Below are 16,477 nucleotides of genomic sequence, written 5' to 3'. Positions count from 1 at the left end.
ATCTTCCCTGACTTCCCCCAGTAATCCTGTTCTAAAAAATCCCTGAAGATCCTTCTTATTTCTGAATATAAGTACTCAAAGAGTACTTATCAATGGAACCTTCTCAAACTGGGGAGAGGCAACGAGTGGGGTGCCGCAGGGCTCAGTTCTGGGCCCAGTGCTCTTCAACATTTTTATTAATGATTTGAACGAGGAGGTGCAGGGCACGCTGATCAAATTTGCAGATGACACAAAATTGGGTGGGATAGCTAATACCCTGGAAGACAGAAATAAACTTCAAAGTGATCTTGATAGGCTGGAGTGCTGGGCTGAAAACAACAGAATTAAATTTAATAAGGATAAATGCCAAGTTCTACATTTAGGGAATAGAAACCAAATGCACAGTTACAAGATGGGGGATACTTGGCTCAGCAATACTACAAACGAGAAGGATCTTGGAATTGTTGTAGATCACAAGCTGAATATGAGCCAACACTGCGATATGGCTGCAAGAAAGGCAAATGCAATTTGGGCTGCATTAATAGAAGTATAGCTTCCAAATCACGTGAGGTACTGGTTCCTCTCTATTCAGCCCTGGTTAGGCCTCATCTAGAGTACTGCATCCAGTTCTGGGATCCACAATTCAAGAAGGATGCAGACAAGCTGGAGCGTGTTCAGAGGAGGGCAACCAGGATGATCAGGGATCTGGAAACAAAGCCCTATGAAGAGAGACTGAAAGAACTGGGCATGTTTAGCCTGGAGAAGAAAAGATTGAGGGGAGACATGATAGCACTCTTCAAATACTTAAAAGGTTGTCACACAGGGCCAGGAAATCTTCTCGATCCTCCCAGAGTGCAAGACACGGAATAGCGGGCTCAAGTTAAAGGAAGCCAGATTCCAGCTGGACATCAGGAAAAACTTCCTGTTAGAGCAGTACGACAATGGAATCAGTTGCCTGGTGAGGTTGTGGGCTCTCCCACACTAGAGGCCTTCAAGAGGCAGCTGGACAACCATCTGTCAGGGATGCTTTAGGGTGGATTCCTGCATTGAGCAGGGGGTTGGACTTGATGGCCTTGTAGGCCCCTTCCAACTCTGCTATTCTATGATTCTATGATCCTGAATCTTCTGAAATATAGCAGTGTTTCCTACCATGTGCAGTCGAAGTTGTGCTACAAAGCACCCACTAGAGGGCACTGTTCCATTCAATGCTATGAAGTGGGGAATTTTTTAATTATAGATCACACGGTCACCCCTCTCCGCTTGTGTAATGCAACCCATTACAATTGCGCAAGAGAAGCCCCAGTAAGGATATACAATTTCCACTTAATCTAAAGAACCATAGCAGCCAAAATAAAAATCCGTTTTCAGATTTACCTCAAGCCAGAATACGTGTTTCCTTTTCCTCAGAAATGAGACAGAGTAATAATATACAAACAGAATAATAATCTACAAACTACAAACAGAATCAATGTGATTTGCACATTTAGAAAGGTTGTAATTTTCCAGGTAAGTTGCTGTGATTCTGAAGAAATGCTATTGAATGTTTATTAGTTTTGTCATATTTTTCCACTCCCTTGAATGTTTAATTGTACACCACTACCACTTTTCCCTACACTATTTTTCTGTACTTTCAGACACTGCAAAATTGAAAGTGTGATGGAAGCCATGTCCTTCGTCTACCTTCTACCCATTTTTGTAATATCTGAATATCTAATTTTCTTGTCACCCTCTTTCATTTGTTCCTACCTGCATTGCATGCACCTTGAAAAAGATCAGCTGAATTGATCCCTTTATTCTATGCTACCCTTGAGTTTTTGCATTGGACTCTGTGTCTTTTTCACAGGCACATTGTTGATCTGTAATGGAAATTCATGTCTTTTGACTTCTGTGTGCATTAGATTTATACCACCCATTTGTAACAAGAGGCAATTCTGCTTTCTAGTTATTAATTAATAATGATGTGTCTATGCACTTATTTTATAAATGTATTTGATGTTTTTCAGCCACATTTTTCATTTCTTTTGAGTGACTTTGATGGTGACTTTGATTCTGAAGTAGGGTCTTGGAGGCTTTGGTGAAATGGACTATGGTTAACAATCAGGGCAGGATCCTTGCACAAGGACTATTCGGTGGGGGGGGGGATCACCCAGTTTTTAATATACGGGCACAGTCTGTTTCTACGTGCTTTTGGGGAGGGGGTTAATATCCTGTGGATTTATTTTTGATGTGACGTGCTTCTGCAAACCTTTTGAATACCCTTGAACCTGCTGATGTGTCAGAGTTGTACTATTTGGCTACCTAAGCATTGTGACTCAGAGAGTTGAAATCACGATTAGTACATTGGATAAAAGACAATATGAAAACTTTACCCATGATCTGAAGTAGATGATCGCCCCGTACCAGTCATCTTATGTTTAAATGTGTTCTTCTGAGATAAATAGCAGCAGAATTTAGGCATTTCATTTATTTAGGATGGAAATACATAATAACAACAACAACAACAACAACAACGATTTAAAAGGCCTTGAGAGGATTCTACCATAAAGGTGGCCTAAAAATAATTTTAAATAAAAATAAATAGCAAGTTGAAGTAGTTTTATTAGGGGTTTATTATAACTAATGTATTATAGCATACTTGAACAATTATAATATACGAGAACCAACACAACAGTGATGACTTCTAAAGAATATTCACAGCAAAGTTAAATATAATATACAATGAAGTTATTAATACATATAAATTTATATATTAGTAACAGCATATAGCAATGAAACATTAGCTTCAATGAGCAGCTCAGCACTGAATTATAAATAATGCATGAGACAAAGCAAAAGCCAGAAAACCAACTTTTCCCATCAGAAGGATGCAACATATCCAAGTTCTTGGATCTTTAGGAATTGAGAATCTGGCATTCTATTCTAACATCAATCTGACAGAAATCTGAGGTTTTGGTTTAGAATTCAACAGTTCCAGTACATTAACTTGCAGATAAAAGTAATACAAATAGGATTGGAAGCTTCCAATAAAACATGTCGACATTCAGTTATTTACAGAATGCCAATTGTAAATCATATATTCTCTAAACCATGAATAGTTTGTGTATGTTTTGACAGAAATAGGAACATTTTCAATATAACTAAACAGTTGTGAAACCCACTACTGAACACAGAAAAATTCTTGCTGGCTGAGTTTCACTGTTAACAGAGAGGCTTCCCATTGTGGACATTCTTAGCACACTGCCGCCCCAGATTTACCCCCCTCAACAAAATTTCACTGACGTCATCAAGACCTATCAAAGTCGTTAAAGGAGAGAAGAATCCATACAGTCCTCCTAAGAATATGCTTATGGGCCATCCAAGAAAGAAGAGTATGATCAGCCAAATCAGACCCCACATGACACAGGTGCAATCCATCTTGAACCTAGTAATATAATTAAACGAGTTAATTCAGAAATCTCTGATAAAAGCCATTTTATTTTTTTGAATCCTATTAATATTTAGGCATGTCAGATTAATTTTTCTTGTATTACTTTAGTATTTCAACAAAATACATAGAACTACAGAGGAATGCTACATAAATAAAAAATCCAATATTAGAATTTGTAACTTGAATGTGCAAAGATATAGCTTCTGATACATGGAAAGAACTGGCAAGGAAGGATTAGCATCGGAAAAAATATATATTCAGAAATATTATGTATAATAAAATGCTGTGTGTGTGTGCGCGTACACACACACGTGTGTATGGGTTTCCTAAGAGAATAGCATTAATTGTCACAACTTGAGGAGGCCCTATATGATAACTCCTAGGAGTTACAACAATATCTTGACAAGTGATGTGTGTGGGCATGTATAAATAGATGTGCAATTCCATATCCTGGGTTGTGACTTTGTGTGTTCAGTATGAGAATTCTTTGGTATTGTGATACATCTTATTTTTCGTGGCATAGCTGTGATTATAACAGAACCTTAAAAAATCACATACATAGGAAGGCTCAAAAGGCAGTGAGAAAGTAAATAGAACTATACCTTTTCGTAGTTCACTGTAATTGCCTTTTTCTAGAACTAAATCAACGCTTGATGCAGCTCTGATATCTAGTAAGAGAATCAAGGCACTGTTATTTCAGCCAGGGAACAAATTACACTTGAGTAGCTTTGGAATACAGTACACAATCCTGGACAATCGACTGGTAGAAAATTTAACCAAGAGAACACTAAACAGCAGCAATAAAACAATTTAGGTAGTGCAAGCACCCCCAGACAGCATCTGGGAAGGCATAGGATAGTTCAGTTTCCTGGCTCCAAGGATGGAACCGGGAAACCATGCTCCCTGCCCCCGCCCCCATAGCTGGTGCAGAGAGAACTGCATCAGCCTTGTCTCTGCATTCGGAAAACAGAGTGTGGAGATGGGGAAGCTGCGATATCCTATGACCACTCCAGCTTCCTTCTCTCCCCCTCCGAGGTGCCACCCATCAAGCAGAAATGCAAAGTCGCCCATGTAGCAGAAATGCAAGATCACGTCAGCTCTCCTCCCACCCTGCATTGCATACTCTGCAGCCTCTGAATTCGGAGGCTGCCAGGAGTCCACATATAGCTTCATCCCACGTACCTGCTTCCCTCAGATTATCCCCATAGCGCTAAGCTTTTGAGGTTGTTGTTTTTGCTACCGGGCGACAGCGATCCTTTGCATACCAGGAAGTGAGTTTAAGGGGGGAAATGTAAAAAAACCGTAAAAAATCAACGGATGACCCAATTCAATTCAAATTTGGTATGCTTAAAGCTCTCCCTAATATCTATTACTGTGCCAATTTTGGTGTCTTTATCTTTAAAGCCTACGCAGATGTAAGCATTTCTTTAAAATCCTGTTCTTGCGCCCCAGCGGCAGCTCGGAAGATATGCTCAAAATGTAAGGCCTAATATGGCTAATCTTTTTGCTTTATTGCACAATTAAGGCAGGATGCATGGGAGTACTTCACAATCAGAGCAGATTATAAGGTGGAAAACTTCTGAGTCCTCTGCATGCAATTTGCAATGATTGCACAGTATAATGCTGGTGTGATAAAGCTCATAGCATTGTGCCATAAATGACTGTGCTGTAAAACAGTTGGTCATAGAACTGACCAAAGGAAACTCTTTAGAGATTAAGCATTGACCACACCTCTTGCAAGAAAACTTCAACCAGGCCACAACAATTCTTCATAAAAACAGGCATTTTGTGTTTTGCACCTCTCCCCTACCTCTTCTATGTTATGGGCAAGCTCTCCTTGTCTCCTCCTTCCTATAACTTAATTTGTGCCAAGACTGTATCAGAATTCAGTCAAGGATTTTGTTTTCAATACTAGTGTTAAGTTATGGAGAAACAACTTCTGAGCATGGGCTACGTGCCTTTCCCTCACCCCAGAAACTAGAATCCATGCAAAAAAGGCAAAACACAAATGTCAAAACATGCATAGCATAGGGTGAAGGGATAGCCAAGTCAGTAGAGTGGAATCAGATGGGCAGTTTATTAAGCTTGTAATGCCATGCTCACAACAGGACTTATTTCTGAGTAAAAATGTAGAAGATCAGGTTACAAATCTCCGTACAAAAAGCAACTTGGGCTGCAATCCAATGCACAATGGGACTAATATCTGAGAAATCATACACAGGATTGTATAAGTAAGCATAATGAATTTATTTAAACTTATCATTCCACCGATGGATAATGGCAGCTGACAAACAAAATAGGCACAGATTCCTTCCTCTGCAACTCTGGGTGCTTCCAGATGAAGAACTCCTAGTGCTAGCAAGTAAAAGGCATTGCGTGGCTATTCCATTTCTTTCAACTTAATGGATTTTCTGTATTACGCAAACAGATGGAAGAAAAGGTAAGAAAACATGTGAGGGTCATGAATAGAAAATGACGAGGTCTGGACCCCCTATAAACTTTCATGAATGATGCAGAGCAATGGCACCATAAAAGCCTTAGCTGGAAATAGCCCATGTGAACCCACTTTTCCAAAATACTGTGGTGAGGAGAAAAACAAATCCTCTGATTGCATAAAGTCAAATACTGTTCAGAATGTCACTCGCCCACCACCTTCCCTTCTTGAGAATTCCCCAACCTTTTTCTGGGTGAAATAAAGAGGAGAAAGAAAAAACAGGATAGAGGAAGGAAGAAGAGGAAAAGTAGAATGGGTACTGAAAATGGAGGTGGGCGAGAGATAATTTCTCCAAGCCAGGTGACTCCTTTCCAGTTTGGGGAAGTCAAATGAGAAGCTGTGTGAAATACCAGTATGTCACAGGAAGCTCTTCATGCCCTTCTGTTCCTCCTCCTCCTTCAAATGTTCACTGCAAGCAAGTGGGCATGTAACAGTAGAAAGGCAGGGAGAGAGAGAAACAACAAGCAGACTATTGAAAGAATTGTGGCAATGTCTCCTAAATGTAGAAGGCTGTTTCTTTTAAGCTATACCCTCTAGTGGTCTTCTAAGAGGGTGAGTACTAAGGTTTCCTTCTCAATGGAAGGCTACCGAGGCCAGAGGGAAGTGTCATGTCTAGCCCTGCTCCACCTTGGTTGGAAGAAGGCATTTCAAGTGATCAATCAGAATCATAGAGGAGCTGGTGCCAGAAACAGGCCAGCTCGTAACAGTGGGGGTGAAAGCTCTCACAGGCTCTTCACCAGCTTGGAGTGAACTCTCTCCAGAGCTCATCTCGTCAAAAGCAAATAATACAGTCAGTGAGAAGCCAACATACTTCCGAGGGGGGGAGCACAGAGAGGTTAGCCGATCCTAGAGTACGCCACAGACTAAAACAGGTGGAGCTAAAGGATGGCGACAGAAAGTCAGCCCGCCTGGCATGCTGTCAGAAGCTGCATCAGAACTAGTCTGATCTTGGGAAAGGGCTTTCCACTCTTCTTGAAAGGACAATTGTCTCACTTAGTTTGCATAGTTTTGCCTAAGGGAAAGTTCCTAGAGATTAGACTCTCTTCGGGTGAGAAGAGATGTTTATTGCTTGAATAAAGATTTGTGGGTTACTTAGCAAGCCTCGTTATTGTCTCCCAAAAAGGCAGGAGGTTTGAGAAACACAACAGGAAGATGCAGGTCTTAGGTAGACCTAAGGTTTATCCCGGGATCGTCCCTGCCTGCTCCCGGGATATCCTGTGTGTCATTTAGATAAACAGGGATGACCCCGGGACAATCCTGGGATAAAACTTAGGTCTAGCTATGGCTGCAGACTTTTATTAAGGCAGATTATGTCACTGGGGCACCTCAGAAGATTCAGGGCATAACTCAGGAGATTTGGGGCACATGCCTTGGTGTGCCTATGTTTAACAACACCCATGGATGTCCATCAGCTGAGGTGTGGTGGAAGGAATGCAGCAGAGGCCCTTTTTGGTAATGACATTCAGGATATGGAATTCACTGTCCTGGGAACAGCTCCCTCTTTTCTGGGAGTACATTTGTCTCTTGTCTCTTGAAGTGTCTTTATCTGCTCTGGTACTCGATAGTCTTTGTTTGTTATTATTATTATTAGTTTACTTGGAGGATGCAGTTGAGATGGAAAGGGCAGGTATAAATATTAGTATCCATAAAATAAAAATAGTAATTTATAAGCAACTTGCGTAACAAATATTATTAGAAATTTTAAAAAGCAATCCACAGATATATTCATGTGAATGGATCTCTGCAATTAAATATACATCCTGGAAAGTCTCAGTAATTAACTTGCAAAAGCATGGTTGGTCCAAAAGAAAAAATCCAAAGTAGAGTGATATTTTTATTAGGTCCACTAAAATGTCACAATATAGTGAGCAAACTTTCAAGCTTTTCAGAAAGTAGAGATGGGAGGAAGAGCAAAAAAACGAAGTTGAAGCTATGGAGTCTGCATTTATTCAGTCTTAAGATGGAATGTGAGAGGGGGTAGCATACAATAATAGATGAGGCTGTGCTAGGTGCTATGTAAGTTTCAAGTTGCATCTAGGACTGCTGGGTCAAGAAAAGATACAGTGGTTCACCCCCATTTTTCAAAATATAAAATCCAGCCTGTTTTCAGGATCCATCTCAATCCTTAGGCGAAACCCATAGTATAAAATGGGTGTTTTCAGATGTTACGTCCTCCTGACAATGTTTAATTTTTGGTTATATACTGAATATGGGTATATTTCAATGGCTGAATGGCACAATTAAATGGCCTAATAATAAAAGAAAATATCCTGCCTAGCTGTTAATTGCAAGAAAACAGATCAACAACAACCTTACCTTGTGATGTTTGTGGTGGTTGAACAGTCTTTTGAAGGTCTGGCTTATTTTTTCCAGGCACTTACCAAGATGTAAGTAAAGACGCAAGCTTATACAACACCCACAAGCGAAATACCACCACAAGTATCTTACAAACATGTCTTTGTTTCTCCTCATGCAAGTCAGCTGATAATCAACATTTACCAGAAAGGCAGCCACATGCTCAGTAAAATGAGGTCATATACCCAGACAACGGAAAGAAAGACTGGATTCATTAAACACAACAGTTTTTAGTAAAGCACATCTAGTTGTACAAACCACTATGAAAAAATGCTTGTGACTAAGAAAAAATAGATGCACTTAACTAAAACATGGTTTTGTTCTTATTTGAGTTTCTGTCCTGTTTTCATGTGGAAATATTCATTTCTTTTCTCTGTTCCTGCAACATTTGGTGGGCTTCTCTAGTTTTTTTGTTAGTTTGTGCTGTTTGCTTAGATTCATGTATACATGGGTTTTTTTTGCAGACAACTCTCTCCTAGGGCTCTTATTCTGTGTTGTTTTCTTCCTCATCATTAATATTCCTCCTCAAACCCTATTTCCGTAGACAGCTTCTCCTTAATTCTTTCTTCCTGCCCCTAATTCTAAAGTGTAACTGAGAGTTTTCTCATATGTCAAAAGCACCCACTTTCTTTACCTATCCAAGGCTCTTATAAGGTGGACATATCTTAACAAAACAAAAAAGCAATCTGTCTTACTTTCATACTTTTTTAAAAAAAACCCAATTGAACATACAAAACAGTTGATGCAGATACCTTCCCACAGTCCCAAAGCAAATCCCAGCACCCCATTTAACCACTGTCTTGCTTACAAAATGGCTAAATATCAGTGTGGCTGTATGTATGGAAGCAAATGGTGTTAATCTTCTGGATTAATCTATTACAAGTGTGTGACTCAGCATGCACAGGGCTGGAGAGACACTGGAGTAGAATCCCGAGTAATGCCTATTAAACCAAGAAGAGCAACCATTACTACCAGCAGAGGCCTCCACTAATTCAGACAGGGGGAGGAAGCAGAATGGGGGGGGATCTACACTATTGCTTTAAAGCGCTTTAAAGCACTTTGAAAACGTTTTGAAACCTGTATATGCAGTGTGTCCTGGGCCCCAACAGTTGTCAAAACTGTTATAAAGCGCTTTAAAGCAGTATTGTAGATCCCCCCCCCCAGAACTGCAATTGTAATGGATTTAAAACATTTTATACTGCTTACTGTTTAAAAACATCTCAAATAAGTTCACAACATTAAAACATACACTGAAACCATATCCAGAAACACAAATATCAAAAAGAAAAAAATAGGATCCATGGAGTCCATACTAATACAGGCCATAAGTCGGAGTCAAAGCAAGGTTGCTGAACTTACCTTGAAGGAACAACTAGCTGAATGGCGCCGCCTTCTCTTTTCAAAGAGGATAGTATGGAACAGCCCACAAGCCCTGCTTTTCATACTGATCTGAGGGGGTCTACTGGCCTCAGCCAAACTTTCAGCCATTTTAAAGTTCTAGCAGCTTCTCTCTCTCTTTCTCTTCCTAATTACACTGTAAAGCTGTGGAGTTAAGCACACTAATTTAGAAGGAAACCCCATTGAAACTAATGGTGCCTATATCCTGGTAAGTAAGTGTTTCACAGTTTATATAATGTTGGAAGAATTCTCATTTTATTTTAAGAAGCATCTCACTCAGGGATTCCTAGCGTTTCTATGCAACTACAAGAAAATGTATTTTTCAAACAGATGGTCTTGTCACAAAGAACTGAGAGAAGGGGAAATAAATACAAACACAAATAAAGTGATAGTTAAAATAATAACACTTCAAGAAGGAGGGATAAAGCCATGAAGAACCCCCATCTTTCAGACAATTTCTATTTGATGGATGTCCTACTTTAAAGAAAACTGTCCTCTACTGGAATGGCTGTCAAAGGACAGTCCTCTACTTGAAGAGTTGTCCAGTCCAGGTCTAGCTTAAATATTAAGAACCAAAAGAGAGACCAGGGGCCTTGAAGTTGCACAGCAGTAGTTGGCACCTGGACAGCAGACTGAGCAATACACTCAGAGGTCACATAGGCCTCATCTACACCAAGCAGGATATTGCACTACGAAAGTGGTATATAAAAGGCAGGAGCCACACCAAGCAGGATATAGTGGTATGAAAGCAGTCTATGGTATGTGTCAATGGGACCCAACAGTTGTCAGGGCACTTCAGTACAGCTATTGTATAAAGCAGGGGGTCCTGCCTCTTATATACCGCTTTCATACCACTTTCATAGTGCAATATCCTGCTTGGTGTAGATGAGGCCCTAGTTACACTCTGCCCCATTATGTTGAGATGTAGTGTTTTTTTCTTTAAATTATAGCAATTGTTTTGAAATGGGTATCACTGTGCATAAATTAGCATGTGCAATTTTATGCAAATCTGTGGCCTCTATTGTCCTCTTTTTTCATGATGCATTTCGTCTGTTTTGGTGAAATGTAGGTAGCCATCCTAAAACTTGGCAGAGAGTACAAAAGATCATTTAACATCTAGTTTTCCCCCCTTTGGCCAACTCTCAGCAGCTGAACGCTAAAAACAGCATTACTGTGTGCTTACTTGCAGTATCTTCGTAGGAAGTTGTTGAACAGCCAGAGGTCACCTACACTGGGAAAAGAGTCAAGAGACTGTACAGCCACACCAACAATAGATTTGCAAGATGAAGGAGCAAGTTGAAACTTACAGCACCGGTATCCTTCCATTACAGAACAGATAAACGAGGTTTTAGAACTGTGAATTTGGGTCACAATATGCACTGAAGGTGGAATGAAAATGCACTGTAGGATGATATTCTAGCGTTTGCTTGCATGCTTGCTTGCTAGCTTGCTTTCTTACTTACTTTCTTTTTTAAAAAGATCCTAGAATGCTGTTCCTATTTGTCAGCATGGCTGAGTTCCAGGAAGGTTTTACTGCAATGTCATTGACAAAGTCTTGACTCTAGAAGTTCTTCATAAAGGCATGCAAGTGAAAGATGGGGAAATATTTTGCAAAGCACCTCTCTAAAAGCCTTGTGGATGCAGTAAGCAGGGTTGCCATATTTCAGCCCTACAGTTTGGCAGGAAAATTAATTTTGCAAGAATTGGGGACAATGTAACTTATAAATACAATATGCAAATTAAACAAGCTAAATTAGCATGCATTTTATGTTTTTTCTAATAGGGATTTTATCGTTGCACTAGCCCTCACAAGAACATAAGATGCTCCTTATACCAAAAATGTAAGAGGCTGCTTTATACCAAATAATCTAGCTCAGTATTATCTACATCAGGGGTGTCAGTGCACCCCAACACCTTCCTTGGCAGCCACCAAAGTGCCTTACCCCTTCTACTTCTTTTTTTAAAGTAGCACATTTTCTTACTGGCAGTAGGGATTGATGTGAAATAGGTTTCTGTTGGTGCTGAAACCCATGGTTCAAAGGAGCTGTTTAGTGTGCTGGAGCTCAGACCCCCACCTCTGCCTCATACTCAATCTTTTAGGAAGCTTGCTAATCCCTTGCCTTGCCTCCCATTGCAGCCATTTTGTTGTGGTGCCCAGGAAGGTTTTTCAAATTGCCAAATCTGTCTGCGGCCCAAAAGAGATTGTCTATTCGAGGTCTACACTGACTAGTGGTACCTCTACAAAGAAGAGCCTGTTCCCAACCATACATGGAGATACCAGGTATTGAACTCAGACTATGAACAACCACCCTTCTTCAGAGATGTAAGAGAAAGGGCAATGGAGTTGCTTCTCAAAAGTTGTATGAAACTGATGGCCCTCTGCTGACTTTAGAAATTTTGGTCCAGTGGAGGCTTCATCAGTGGAAAGGAGGAGGGGAGCTAATTTTTTTTAGTGATTCCTTCTGCCTTGCGGTTCCCCCTGTCATCACACTCCTCCACTACAAAGGGCCTTCCAAGTCTCCAAGATTTGGGGAGGGGTATCCCAGGAAATCACCTCACCCCACACTCCACTGAAGAGCACCCCCCACTTCCACCAGCCTTCCATCTATGATGGACACCAATTGGATGCAACTCTATCTGTCCGAAAGCAGGGGGAGATCCCATGGGTCTATGTTTATTTATGTTTATTTCAAAATGAAACCAAAACGAACATGATGTGTTTCAAGTTTTCCACAAAAACTATGAAATAAAAATTCCATAGGTTCTCTTCCATTATCCATAGTATTCCCTGATATGATTAATACAGCAATGGCAAAATACAATAATTATTTACTTAACAATTGCTTCCAAAAGCAGAGAACAGTGTAACAAGAAGTTCTTATTAATCCCACTATACAGTTAATTTTTACCATTAGATCATTATCACTGAAACACTTTAACATATGCTTACTTGAATGTGATCAATTACAATGTAGAAAAACGCACACTGAATAAAAACATACATTATTAGAGCTATTAATAGGATTATGCCTATAATGCTGAACCCAATTAGGCTGCTGCTTAAAAATCACACTAGCTGCAACCTGAGGGATCATATTCTTCCTATCAAAAATACATATAGCAACTTTTGTGAAAATGCAACTTTTGTGCAAAAGTTTTAATTTGCTTGGAAACTCCAACACAAAGAGGGTGGGGAAATCATCTACCTTATTCTCACAAGGAAACAAGCAGAAAAAGACAAAAACAAACAACAAACGAAGGAAAACACCATTGCCACACAGAGGACCATGAAATCAAGGTATCTTCAACTACATTAATTGTGTGAAAGCTACATCCTCATATGGCTGATCCAGTGTGTATTCACAGCTGACAAGCAAAGCATGTAACCAATTAACTGAATGACTACTTTGAGAGACCTAGCAAAGGTACCTGAGATTTGCAGGAAAATATCACATTAGAAAATAATCTACCAAGAAACAGAAGAGAATGGAAATTTCTGTTTCTAATTGCCACTTGGAAAACCTAAATTTGGTGGTGTGCACACACAGCATTTTTTGTTACGCTGCCCATAAACCCTTTGGTTAATTTTGCACATCATACTGTAATGGAATAAGAAGCATCATATAATGGAAAATTTGCACACTAAACAGCAAATAGATATCTGAGAACCATACATTCAAAGGAGAAAAATGTCTGGCCAAATTACCACTGACGTCATGTATCAGCACAATAAAAACACCCCAACTCATATAGCCTATTGCATGAACACCTCATTAACACCTTGTGAACCTTAGTGTAAAATTTCAATCTGGCAACATTAGCATAATCCTTCCCTTGTAGGTGCTCACTTTTGTAAAGGGTTACATTCACCTGGTTGTACATCATGAGGGGTGAAATCCCAAGTCACTAGATCTCTTCTCTGTCCTATTGCCCTCATTTCTTCAACAAATTTATACTCTTTCTACCACAAACAGTAGCAAAACAAATTAGGAAATGCTTGAACACTTCTGCTCATTTCACCTCATCCTTATGTTACCCGCATACTATTTTTTTTCCAGATTTTGCTATGGGCTAAAGATGCAGCTCCTGGAATTCCTTTGCACTGAAACAAATACAACAAAGAAAGGTTTTCTCATTCCCCCAGCCTTACTCCTTACAGGCTGAATTTTTCTTTTAAAAGTAGAAACCTTTGCTGAGTACATTCTGCATTAAAAAGTAAATGATGCTTTATAAAAAGATTACTATTTCACAAACTGGGCAACGAGTAAAATAAAACATGAAAAAACACTTATCTCTTTCTCTTCTTTACATCAGAGGTAAGCAACTTCAGGAGGTTCAGGGGTTACTTTCACCCCCAAGATGCCCCCACGGGCTGCACTTCTGCTGCCACTGGCAGTGCCCCATGGAATGCGTCAGCAGCAAAAATAATAATAATTAACAACCTGCTATGGAATGCTACAATGGCCAAATTTAGCTTGTTTTGAACATTGTGTAGTGGATTGCTCCTGAAAATTGCGGTCAGTTAGGTGATGGACTACGTTTTGCCTACCGCTGCTTCACATGGTTCCTACATGTGAAAATCAGAGTAGGCCACTTTGCCTTGGGTTGGAGATAATTTCCTTCTTTAGGTCATATTTGCAGTTTGGATTTTTAGCCATGTAGTGACACAGGACCAGTCCTTATCATTAGGCAAGGTGAGGTACCTGCCTCAGGCAGCAGATGAAGGTTTCTGTAGATAAGTGTGCGTGAGGGTGGAGGTGTCTGTGCCATCTTGTTCTTTGCCTCTAGCAACAAAATCTCTTGGGCTAGCCCTGGTTAGCCATCAGCATGTCTCTGTCCATATGTCCTGAAGGTGACTCATGAAGGACATCTTTCTGCTATTTAACTTTGATTCCACTTATTTTTCACTAGAATTTTTTTCACGGAGAAGGAAATTCCTTATCAAAAATTTAAAAACTAGGGTCCACCATATGTCCTCTGCCAGGTACATATTTGGGAATGACAAAGGCATGTCTTGTCCTGTATGTGTTCCTGGCTGAAATGATGAAACCTAAATTAAAATTTGAAGGTTGGTGTTTGGTATTGTGTAAACCTGAGGGAATAAGCAGAATGTAAAATAAATTGCCAGTCAATGATAAGAAATTTCCACAGCCTCTAGAATTTCCATATGCTCCTAATTCTAGTACGCACATCATAAACTCATGGAACATTGGAAGTGTTCCTTATTCCAAAAGATCTAAATTCCACAGCACTTTATTCATACAACTTTGATCTGGCAATCTGTCTTGTCTTCTTAGTTCCATGTTTTAAGAAACTGCTTTAAAAGGTGGATAGGTGGGTACACACCTTTTCTATGTTTCTCGTGAAGGCATATACAAGTTGAGACAGAAGATTCAACAGATCCCTCTAGGCTCTTAAAAGAAGCAACCAGCTAAATTTCTTTTCCAACAAATTGTGAAGGATCATTTAATGCTGATTTGCTGTTTTCCAATAAACGTTACTACTCTTTTGGCTAAACACTGGTAAATTAGCAGACTAGCGGCCAAACTACACATTGACTGGGTTCAGATGACACACCGCTGCTCATCGTTGGTTACTTAACCCACGATGAGCTGCGGTGCCCATGGACTCCAGGTTGCATACACAACCCTGTTCAGGGGTTGTCCTGTCAGGTGAACCCTCACATAAGCCATATTCATCGGGTTCCTACAAAAACAACAACCCCAGAGAAGGAGTTGCACATTCAAAATGGCTGCCGCATGCACCACAACCTCACTGTGGGTTAACTAACCCATGGTGAGGCTGTGGTGTTTGTGGCAGCTATTTTGAATATGTAACCTCTGGGTTAAATAACCCACGGTGGGCTGTGATGTTGTGTAAGCAGCCCCATTATGTTAACTGTGTAGTTCGGTGATGTTAAATAGGAAGCATGGGAGAGGCAATCCGGATTGGGAGGGTTTCTTTAATCATTCCTCCCCCTACTCTATGGTCCCAATGAAAACTGCTTTCCTGAAACTGCTACCTAGCATGGGAGAGAAGCTGCCATTTATACCAATGCCAAATGCTTCCTTCCCATGCCAAATGGCATATTCAAGAGGGAAGTCTTTGCCAGGACCATGTCATAGGAAGAAAGCTTTTTTTTAAAAAAAAGCCTGGAAGCCCTTGTCCCAAATCCTATAGCGCTGAGTAAAGGAGATGACTATTCAGTGGTAATGGTTGGGAGGGATCTTTACCAAAGCATTATGGTCCAAACCTGACCCACCCAAAGTTCTCAGATGACCTGGTGCCTTTCCCATAACCACCAATTGTTGAATGGTTTCCCAGTTTTGTGCATCTACCCACCCCATTTTAACAGTTTGAAATGCCTCTCATGAAGTTTAGTTACTGGCAGTAATAGCTTTAAGCTACAATATAGTGGGATATCATCATCATCATCATCATTATTCCCACTGATTTTGCCTTTGGCCCTGCCCAGCATGAGAATGCGACTCCCAAGAGCATCTCCAAAATTGAATTTGGGTCTCAGGCTGAAAGGTTCCTCACCTCTGAGGTAGAATACCAAGCAGAACTGTTTACTTTTTCTATACAAGTATTACAAAAATAACTCTACTTGTGAATGCAGATTAGCTAATCAACTAAACCTGTATACAGCAACTTAAAGCTCAGATAAAGCAATCATTTGGATATTTGTAGAAACTGAGAATGTCGACAGATTGTCAACCTGAGTGAAGTGCCCTCCATGACCAATGGAATCTGTACCTATAAAGTGGAAAGTATGTGTGTCACGTATGTCCCTCTATGTTTACCCACTTTCACATATGGTC

General features: G+C 40.1%; 1 long non-coding RNA gene across 1 annotated transcript; it reads right to left on the bottom strand.

The window, feature by feature from the left end:
- Positions 1-2,575: 2,575 nt before the first annotated feature.
- On the bottom strand, positions 2,576-8,328 carry LOC134393789 (uncharacterized). The gene is made up of 3 exons (XR_010025101.1): positions 8,217-8,328; positions 4,009-4,074; positions 2,576-3,400 (listed from the first exon to the last, which is right to left on the bottom strand). It is a non-coding gene; the product is annotated as an uncharacterized LOC134393789 (long non-coding RNA).
- Between the last annotated feature and the right edge of the window lie 8,149 nt (positions 8,329-16,477).

Source organism: Elgaria multicarinata, chromosome 2 (assembly GCF_023053635.1).
Source record: "Elgaria multicarinata webbii isolate HBS135686 ecotype San Diego chromosome 2, rElgMul1.1.pri, whole genome shotgun sequence".
NCBI classification, from domain to species: Eukaryota; Metazoa; Chordata; class Lepidosauria; order Squamata; family Anguidae; genus Elgaria; species Elgaria multicarinata.
The sequence above is the reverse complement of the archived record's forward strand: the minus strand, read 5'-3'. Positions and strand labels throughout refer to the sequence as shown.